The sequence below is a fragment of the Ovis canadensis genome, chromosome 2 (genome assembly GCF_042477335.2).
Source record: "Ovis canadensis isolate MfBH-ARS-UI-01 breed Bighorn chromosome 2, ARS-UI_OviCan_v2, whole genome shotgun sequence".
Taxonomy (NCBI): Eukaryota; Metazoa; Chordata; class Mammalia; order Artiodactyla; family Bovidae; genus Ovis; species Ovis canadensis.
The window spans coordinates 67,209,314-67,218,537 of NC_091246.1; positions in this window are offsets into that span (position 1 = coordinate 67,209,314).

A 9,224-nucleotide genomic window follows, 5' to 3' on the forward strand; every position below is an offset into this window, starting at 1 on the left:
TCAGGACTCTCGTTTCTGCTATTTTTGGCCCCTTTAATTTCATATGAATTTTAGAATGAGTCAGTTTCTATAGTGGTCAACTTCTATAAAGAAATCAGCTCAGAATCAGATATTGGCACAAAACAGACACATGTATCAATCCAGCAGAAAAGCGAGCCCCCAAAGTAAACCCACACACCTATGGTCAATTAATCTTCAACAAAGGAGGCAAGAATATACAATGGAGAGAATGGTCTCTTCAGCAAGTGGTGTTGGTAAGGTTGGACAGCCGCATGCAAGTCAATGAAATTAGAACCTACTCTCACAGCATCCACAAAAATAAACTCAAAATGGCTTACATATAAATATAAGCCTTAACACTACAAAACTCCTAGAAGAGAATATAGACAAAACATTCTTTAACACAAATCATACCGATGTTTTCTTAAGTCAGTCTCCCAAGGCAACAGAAATAAAAGCAAAAACAAACAAATGGAACCTAATCAAGCTTCCAAACCTTTGTACAGTAAAAGGAAAGCATAAACAAATGAAAACACAACCTAAGGACTAGAAGAAAATTTTTGCAAATGATGTGACCAGCAAGAGCTTGATTTTCAAAATATACAAATGGCTCATACAATTCAATAATATCAAAGAAGCAAACACCACTATCAAAAAATGGGCAGAAGACCTAAATACAGATTTCTCCAAAGAAGATACACATATGGCCAACAGGCACAGAAAAGATGGTCAACACTGCTAATTATTAGAAAAACGCACATCAAAGCACAATGAGGTACCACCTCACACCAATCAGAATGGCCATCATTAAAACTTTACAAATAGCAAATGCTGGAGATGATATGGAGAAAATGGAAATCCCCTACACTGTTGGTGGCAATGTAAATTGATACAGCCACTATGGAAACAGTATGGAGATTCCTCAGAAAACCAATGATTGAGCTACCATATGATCCAGCAATCCCACTCTTGGGCATACACTGGAGAAAACCATAATTCAAAGATACATGCACCCCACTGTTCATTGCAAGCACTCTTAATAGCCAATACATGGAAGCAACCTAAATGTCCATCAACAGATGAATGGATAAAGAAGATGTGGTGCATATATACACTGAAATATTATTCAGCCATAAAAAGGATAAAATAATGCCATTTGTAGCAACATGGATGGACCTAGATATTAGCAGACTAAGTGCAATGACAGAAAGAGAAAGACAAATGCCATATGATATCACATATACATGGATAAAATATGGCACAAACAATCTTACCTATGAAATAGAAATAGACTCACAGACATAAATAACAGACTTGAGATTTACCAAGGAAAAGAGGTAGTGATGGAGGGATGGATTGGGAGTTTGGGATCAGCAGAGGCAAGCTATTATACCTAGAATGGATAAACAACAAAGTCCTATTGTATAGCACAGGGAACTATATTCAATATCCTGTGATAAACCATAACAGAAAAGAATTTGAAACATAATGTATATACATGAATAACTGCATCACTTTGCTGAATGGCAGATATTAATAAAACATTGTTAATCAACTATACTTGAATAAAGGAAACTTTTTTTTAAAGAAAGAAATGCTGAAGTCCTGTTTCTCCTGGGAAGAAAGCCTCCCAGCTGGGAACTCAGAGGAGAGAGATCCCTGTCTTCTGGCTGCAACAGTCTGGCATGAACTCTCTGCCTCACTGAGCTGGGAGAGGAGAAGGAGAGTGTGGTCCTGGTTCACCTTTCTTACCAAATTTGTGTTGATTTTCTTTAACAGATGTTTCTTCATTTGCTGTTCATTCTTAGGACCATTTCCAGAGGCTTTCATATTTTTAAAAATAACTTTCAACAGTTTCTCTGTGAAGCAACTCATCAGATATCCTTTGATGTAAGAATTCCAGCAAACCTTCATCTTAATTAGTTTATTCATTGCTCACTTATAGCAGAATGGCTATGGAGTATACGCTGTCCATTCATTAATTCCAAATAGGTTTGTATCAACTAGTAACATGATGTGAGATCAACGATTAATAGTAGCAAGCAGCATATGTTGAAACTGTGCTTTACCCTGGTGAGATCATAGGCAGTGAGAGAAAACAGCTCATAGAAAGTGTGGTTTTATGAGTGATTAGATAGACACCTGGGAAGGGCACAAAACGCATGCCCAACCCACCGAGACTGAACCAGAACTGTGTCTGTGTGTCTCCTGTGGAGGTATGGATCTGCAGTGGCCTGCTGCAGGGGCTCTGGGTGCAGCAGACCTGGGTATGGCATAAGCCCGCTTGGAGGAGGTCGCCATTAACCCCACCGTAGAATGAACAGAACTTACACAGGACTGAGGAAGCAGACTCTTGGATGGCACAAACAAAACCTTGTGCGTACCAGGACCCAGGAGAAAGGAGCAGTGACCCCACAAGAAACTGACCCAGACATGCCCATGAGTGTCCAGGAGTATCCAGTGGAGGTGTGAGTCAGCAGCGGCCTGCTGCAGAGTCGGAGGCACTGAGCGCAACAGTGTGTACATAGGACCTTTGGAAGGAGGTCACCATTTTCTTCATTACCTCCACCATAGTGTGGCCTCAGCTCAAGCAACATGAAGAGAACACAGCCCACCCTTCAACAGAAAATTGGATTAAAGATTTAATGAGCACGGCCCCACCATCAGAACAAGACCCAGTTTCCCTCTTCAATCAGTCTCTCCCATCAGGAAGCTTCCATAAGCCTCTTATCTTTATCTGTCAGAGGGCAGACAGAATGAAAACCACAATCACAGAAAACTAACCAAACTGATCACATTGACAACACCCTTGTCTAGCTCAGTGAAACCAAGCCATGCCATGCAGGGCCACTCAAGATGGACAGGTCACGGCAGAGAGTGCTGACAAAACATGGTCCACTGGAGAAGGGAATGGCAAGCCATTTCAGTATTTTTGCCTTGAGAACTCCATGAACAGTATGAAAAGACAAAAAGGTATGACACTGAAAGATGAACTCCCCAGGTCGGTAGGTGCCCAATACACTACTGGAGAAGAATGGAGAAATAACTCCAGAAAGAATGAAGAGATGGACCCAAAGCAAAAACAGCACCTAGTTGTGGATGTGACTGGTGATGGAAGTAAAGTTAGATGCTGTAAAGAGCAATATTGTATAGGAACCTGGAATGTTAGGCCCATGAATCAAGGCAAATTGGAAATGGTCAAACAGGAGATGGCAAGAGTGAATATCAACATTCTAGGAATCAGTAAACTAAAATGGACTGGAATGAGTGAATTTAACTCAGATGACCATTAGATATATTACTGTGGGCAAGAATCACAAGAATCTCTTAGAAGAAATGGAGTAGCCATCATAGTCAACAAAAGAGTCTAATATTCAGTACTTGGATGCAGACTCAAAAACAAAAGAATGATCTCTGTTCGTTTCCAAGGCATACCATTCAATATCATGGTAATCCAAGTCTAAGCCCTGACCAGCTATGCTGAAGAAGCTGAACAGTTCTATGAAGACCTACAAGACCTTTTAGAATTAATACTGCCCCCCCCCCCAGGAAAATATGTCCTCTTCATTATAGGGGACTGGAATGCAAAAGTGGGAAGTCAAGAGATACATGGAGAAACAGGTAAATTTGACCTTGATGTACAAAATGAAGCAGAGAAAAGGCTAAAAAAGTTTTGCCAAGAGAACACACTGGTCATAGCAAACACCCTCTTCCAACAACACAAGAGAAGACTCTACACATGGACATCACCAGATGGTCAATACTGAAATTAGATTGATTATATTCTTTGCAGCCAAGATGGAGAAGCTCTATACAGTCAGCACAAACAAGGCCGGGAGCTGACTGTAGCTCAGATAATGAACTTTTTATTGCCAAATTCAGACTTAAATTGAAGAAAGTAGGAAAAACCGTTAGACCATTCAGGTTTGATCTAAATCAAATCTCTTATGATTATACAGTGGAAATGAGAAATAGATTCAAGGGATTAGATCTGATAGACAGAGTGCCTCAAGAACTATGGATGGAAGTTCATGAATTGTACAGAAGGCAGTGATCAAGACCATCCCCAAGAAAAAAAAATGCAAAAAGGCAAAATTGTCTGAGGAGGCCTTACAAATAGCTGAGAAAAGAAGAGGAGCTAAAGGCAAAGGAGGAAAAATAAGATATACCCATTTGAATACAGAGTTCCAAAGAAGAGCAAGGAGAAGTAAGAAAGCCTTCCTCAGTGACCAATGCAAAGAAATAGAGGAAAACAATAGAATGGGAAAGACTAGAGGTCTCTTCAAGAAAATTAGACATACCAAGGGAACATTTCATGCAAATATGGGCACAATAAAGGACAGAAAGAGTATGGACCTAACAGAAGCAAAAGATATGAAGAAGAGGTGGCGAGAATACACAGAAGAACTATACAAAAAAGATCTTCAAGACCGAGATAACCAGAATGGTGTGATCACTCACCTAGAGTTAGACATCCTGGAATGTGAAGTCAAGTGGGGCTTAGGAAGCATCATTATGAACAAAGCTAGTGGAGGTGATGGAATTCCAGCTGAGCCATTTCAAATCCTAAAAGATGATACTGTGAAAGTGCTACACTCAATAGGCCAGAATTGAGAAAACTCAGCAGTGGCCACAGGACTGAAAAAGGTCAGTTTTCATTCCAACCCCAAAGAAAGGCAATGCCAAAGAATGCTCAAACTACCACACAATGGCACTCATCTCACATGCTAGCATAGTAATGCTCAAAATTCTCCAAGCCAGGCTTCAACAGTATGTGAACTGTGAACTTCCAGATGTTCAAGCTGGTTTTAGAAAAGGCAGAGGAACCAGATATCAAGTTGCCAACATCCACTGGATCCTCAATAAAAGCTAGAGAGTTCCGGAAAAACATCTATTTCTGCTTTATTGACTGTGCCAAAGCCTTTGACTGTATGGATCACAACAAATTGTGGAAAATTCTTCAAGAGATGGGAATACCAGACCACCTGACCTGCCTCTTGAGAAATCTGTATGCAGGTCAGGAAGCAACAGTGAGAACTGGACATGGAAGAATGGACTTTCCCTAAATGGGGAAGGGAGTACGTCAAGGCTGTATATTGTCACCCTCCTTATTTAACTTATATGCAGAGTACATCATGAGAAATGTTGGGCTGGATGAAGCACAAGCTGGAGTCAAGATTGCTGGGAGCAATATCAATAACCTCAGATATGCAGATGACACCACCCTTATGGCAGAAGTAAAGAGGAACTAAAAAGCCTCTTGATGAAAGTGGAAGAGGAGAGTGAAAAAGCTGGCTTAAAGCTCAACATTCAGAAAACTAAGATCATGGCATCCGGTCCCATCACTTCATGGCAAATAGATGGGGAAATAATGGAAACAGTGACAAAGTTTATCTTCTTGGGCTCCAAAATCACTGCAGATGGTCTGCAGCCATGAAATTAAAAGATGATTGCTCCTTGGTAGAAAAGTTATGACCAACCTAGACAGCATATTTGAAAGCAGAGACATAACTTTACCAACAAAGTCCATCTAATCAGAGCTATGGTTTTTCCAGTTAGTCATGTATGGATGTGAGAGTTGGACTATAAAGAAGGCTTAGTGCTGAAGAATTGATGCTTTTGAACTATGGAGTTGAAGAAGACTCTTGAGGGTCTCTTGAACTGCAAGGAGATCCAACCAGTGCATCCTAAAGGAAATCAGTCCTGAATATTCATTGGATGGACTGATGCTAAAGCTGAAACTCCAATACTTTGGCCACCTAATGCAAAGAACCAACTCATTGGAAAAGATCCTGATGCTGGGAAAGACTGAAGGTGGGAGGAGAAGAGGACAACAAAGCATGAAATGGTTGGATGGCATCACCGACGTGATGAACACGAATTTGAGTTGGTGATGGACAGGGAAGCCTGGCATGCTGCAGTCCAGGGGTCACAAAGAGTCAGAGACGACTTAGTGACTGAACTGAACCGAGACAGACATCACACGTGTGTGCTCAGTTGCTTCAATCATGTCCAACTCTTTGGGACCCCGTCGACTGTAGCCCACCAGGCTTCTCTGTCCACAGGAATCGCCAGATAAGAATACTGGAGTGGGTTTCCATGCCCTCCTCCAGGGGAACTTATCCACCCGGGAACCGAACCCCTATCTCTTGCATCTTCTGCATTGCAGGCAGATTCTTCACCTCTGAGCCATCAGGGAAGCCCAGACAACATACAGTAACACAAATGATTAAACTTCTAAAACTCAACATGTTGTATGGCCTTGAAGAAGCTGTGAACCAGCTAGTCTCTTCACCTTTCAGAAAGAGCTTGGAAAACAGGACCTTAATTGAAACTGAGCTTGATTTCTGTGCTGAAAATAAGCAATGTTGGTGATATAAAACATGAAATGTTGATTAAGTCTCATGTGAGTTTTAAAAGCTAAATGCTTAGAAAAACTCTAGTCATTTGCAACAATCACGTTTACATCTACATTGATGAAAATGAGGTAGTGCTAAATCTCAGAATCATTCTCAGCTCTGGAAGGCATTTCATATCGTCTAAAGTCTTAAGAGAGGTGCTGAGGAAGCACCTGATGTGACACGGTGAATATTAAGAACACAGAGTCCTTTTGTTTGCAGTTGCACCTTTTCTTTGATGTTAAAACCTAGCATCCAAGAATTACCAATGACTGAAATAGAAGAGCCTATGTTTTCTAAAGATACTTCAGGAGGAAGAGATGTGTTGTGCTCAAGTATAATTATTTGTTTTGACTCTAGAGGTTCTTGATCCCCAGTGGACTTTAAAAAATCATTTCCATAATGCTTTTAGAACTTCTAAGCAGAAAATATGGGAGCAGCAGGGGACTGACATTTAGTTTATTAGATCAGAACTGAGGTTTCTCGCCCTGATGCCTGCAATTACTGAAAAGGCACCCTTTCACCAGATAAACTTTGCCCGCCCCCCTTCCCCCAACACACATATCTGTGTGTCCAGAACCACCAAGAAGTGGTATTTATTCAGTTGGGTTTCATTTTGTAAGTTGACTTTTGAATCCTTTCTTAGAATCTCTATACACCATATTAGTTTTCCTTGCACATACAAGTTGATAATAATGTAAGTGATACATATATGTGCTTTCTATGTACCAGAATCTGTTCTAATGGCTTTGTGTACATTAATTTGTTATTCATCACAACAATCTCAGAAGGAAGGTGAGGCATAATGAGAGTAACTTGCAACCCCATGGACTATAGCCCACCAGGTTCCTCCGTCCATGGGATTATTCCAGCAAGAACACTGGAGCAGGTTGCCGTCTCCTCCTCCAGGGGATCTTTCTGACCCAGGAATCGAACCTGTGTGTGTCTCTTATGTCTCCTGCATTGGCAGGTGGGTTCTTTACCACTAGCACCACCTGGGAAGCCCTCCCAAGGTGAAACAGCTGGCAAAAGGCAGAGCTGGGGTTTGAAGCTCTGACAAACACTACAATGGACTGCCTCTATATAAATGTTGCTTCTTGAGGCATCAGAATAAATGAGCAGTAGAGTGGTCCAAACAAAGTCAGAATGGCTTTTGATCTCTGTTCTCTCAGCGTAGTAGTTCACAATTAGGTGAGGGTCTGTATATATACATACAGTTAGGTAGGAATGATGTCACTATAATGGACTGTAAGTTCCAACTGGCAGATAAAACTCACATACTGAACTGATTACAAAAGATTTATACAGGCATTTTAGGATTGCAAGATAAGCTTAAGGCTGAAACAGCTGGACCAATAAATAGAACCAAATATGCAGATGTGCTTTCTAAGAAATCAATTAACTTATGAAGAGTCTGACATTTCCATTAAAAAACAACTTTAGATTATTCACTGATAATCCAAAATCATTTTCTACAGTAATAACAGAACCAAAATTTTGTAACCCACTCCAACACAAATTATCACCCTTTCATTATCACCCCCTCATTAAAATCACTAAATTCTAGTTCTAGTCCTCAAAGCTAGCTATATGGGAACCAATACCAAATAAAGGAGATTAAGTGGCTATGCAAAGAAAATATCAATCATCTGTCAAGAACCAGTGCTTCTTAATGTGAAAAAGGTCACTTAATTTGGCCATTGGAAGTTGCAGACAGGGAGCTATGTATACTCTGGAATCATCATTCATATAATTTAATTAACTATAAGCTCTCTGAGGAGCAAAGATCCTATCTCATACATCTTTGTATGTCCTGAGTCTGACTTACAGAGGCAATCAAGAAACACATACTAATTTGATGCAGTAATTGCTGTAGAATGTTATTGATGCACATCATACATAATTTATTATATAAGCCCAGTTGATCAATCAGGCAGTTTCCATATGCACAAGGACTAGAAAAACCTGACCTGTGAACCCCAATCCTGTCAGTGCTTTTTGGACCTCAGTTAAAAGGAAAGGAGGAAAAGTATCATATCCTCCAGTAGAGGGAGCCAGATTTTAAGTGTTAACCAAATCACAATTTACTCTCTAGCACTGTTTGCCAGATTCAGAAAGAGGATATCAGCATTTTGATACATAATCTTCACTTCTGAATCTTACATAATACAGCAAAAAAAATGTTATCATAGAGGCCAACACTAAAGGCAAGATATTTCCTAGTAATTGTTACTTCTTTTTTAACCATTCTCAGTCAGTTTCATCAGAAGTGGTAGGAGATTTACAACCATTTATTCAGCTTGTGGGTCTCTGAGTTCAAGTAAAACTTACAGATATATAAAGATGTCACTATAGCTTGGTATTTTTTTTAAGTGGGAACTTTTTCATAAACAGGTAAAGAGAAGTCTTTTGGTTTTTTACTGAGATATAATTGACATATAACATTGTATTTATTTTAGGCATACAACATAATGACATACAAAATACAATATATACAATATACAACATAGAACATAATATTGTGAAATGATTACCACATAAAGTTGGTTAACATCCATCACTATATATAGTTACAACTTTTTTCTTGTGATGAGAACTTTAAGATTTAGTTTCTTAGAAATTTTGAAATATGCAATAGAGTATTATTAACTATACTTCCAATGTTGTACATTACCTCCCCCAGGACTTATGCATCATATAACTGGAAGTTTGTACATTTTGACCACCTTCATCCACTTACCCCACTCTTCTGCATCTGGCAACCACTCTTTCCTCTGTATCTATGAGTTTGGTGTTTTTTTTGTTTGTTTTAGATTCTACGTATCA